Source organism: Bos mutus, chromosome 10 (assembly GCF_027580195.1).
Source record: "Bos mutus isolate GX-2022 chromosome 10, NWIPB_WYAK_1.1, whole genome shotgun sequence".
Taxonomy (NCBI): Eukaryota; Metazoa; Chordata; class Mammalia; order Artiodactyla; family Bovidae; genus Bos; species Bos mutus.
The window spans coordinates 72,387,145-72,388,778 of record NC_091626.1 but is presented as its reverse complement, the minus strand read 5'-3'; positions in this window follow the sequence as shown (position 1 = coordinate 72,388,778).

Sequence of the window (1,634 nt, the reverse complement as noted above, 5' to 3'; positions counted from 1 at the left end):
GTAAGAAGCTGGCAGCATTCAGATCCTGTTCTGTTCTTCCTAAAATGGGTGACTCTCATTGCTACTCACTTCCTTGAGGTTGGATCACCTCCTGTATAAATTGAGTACAATGATGAGTATTTGGCAACTCTCTAAATTCTCCAAGACCTTCCTATAGGGTGAAACTCTGGTCGGGCTAATTCCAGATCAAAACAGCTTACTTTTGCACTTCTTATTGATGACATAGCTTGTATCTTACCTGGTATCTTAATGGCCCTGCCATATGAATGCTTCTGTTCTTAGCTTGTGATCCATTCTGACCTTTTGGCTCTTTTCTGCCAGATGCAGAAAAGTTGATAACTGGTATCTTCTTGTTCAGTATGTGTATTTTTTGCATATATCAGTGTGGAAATTCAGGGTCAGGCAATCTCCAGTGATTTGAGAAGACCCATGAAAAGTAGGGTAGTTCTTCCAAGAGCAGAAGTAGAGTCCAGAAAGAAGTTTTCATAGAATTGGAGGGAAACCCAGCTCCTAGGACAGTTCCCTAATACCTTGGCACAACAGCTACTGTGAGATGCAACTAGGCAGCAGCCAGTAGCTGCCAGCCCTGGGATTAATGCATCTTCTCACCCTTCCTCCCAGCAACACAAAGATGGTTTGGATTATTATGCCTCCTCCTCATTGGTTCTTCTACCTCAGGACAACTCATCACTGGTAAACACAAGATGCAACCACTGCCCTGATTGGCTGATCTGTTGCTGGGGCAAAGGGCAGCATGGTGATGCTGCTTTGCCAGATGTGGTTTCCTTCAGGTCCTGAACACACATACCCTCATTCAGTCTCTCTTGACCTTCCTCCCATCCTCAGAAAGTCCCTCTCTCCTTCTGTGGTTGCACAGTAAACAAGCAGTTTGTCCAGGGTTCCCTGGAGACCCAGAGGTTTTCATCTTTGCAGTGTTTAGCCTGCTAAAGTAGGGTTTTGTATAATTCAAGAAGGCAAAGTTGGGGAAAATCAGCCTTTGACAATCAAGAACACACACATCCCTCCATGACCAAGCAAGAGATCGTATATTTTCTGACAACTAAACTAAACTACCACTGATGCAGATAGGTATGGTTTTGCACGTAAATGGGTGAAAATGAGAGGCTTGCTAGTCCCCAACTCCTACCAGTTGCCACTGAACCTGAAATTCCATCATTAAGATTTATTCTGCTATAAATTTTCTTCCCCTGGGACCTACTGTTAGACTACAAAGAGCCAAAATCTGTTCTGAAAGATGTGTGAAAAGGCTTCTTTATGGTCAAATAAGTCTAGAGATGGCAACATATTTTGGCATCCCCTGTGGTAGGCAGAATAACGGTCCCCAAAGATGAGTAAGTCCTAATCCATGGAACCTGTGAATATGTCACCTTATGTGGCAAAAGAAACTTGGCAGATGTTTTTAAGGTTTAGGACCTTGAGACGGAAAGGTCATCCTGGATAATATGAATGGGTCTGATATAATTATATGAGTCCTTCAAAACAGAGAGATTTTCCTGACTATGATCAGAGAAAGACATGTGGTGACAGATACTGGGTCCGGGAGAGTGATGCTACTGGCTTGGAAGGTGGAGGAAGGGGGCCACAAGCTAGGGAATACTGGCGAATGTCTCTAA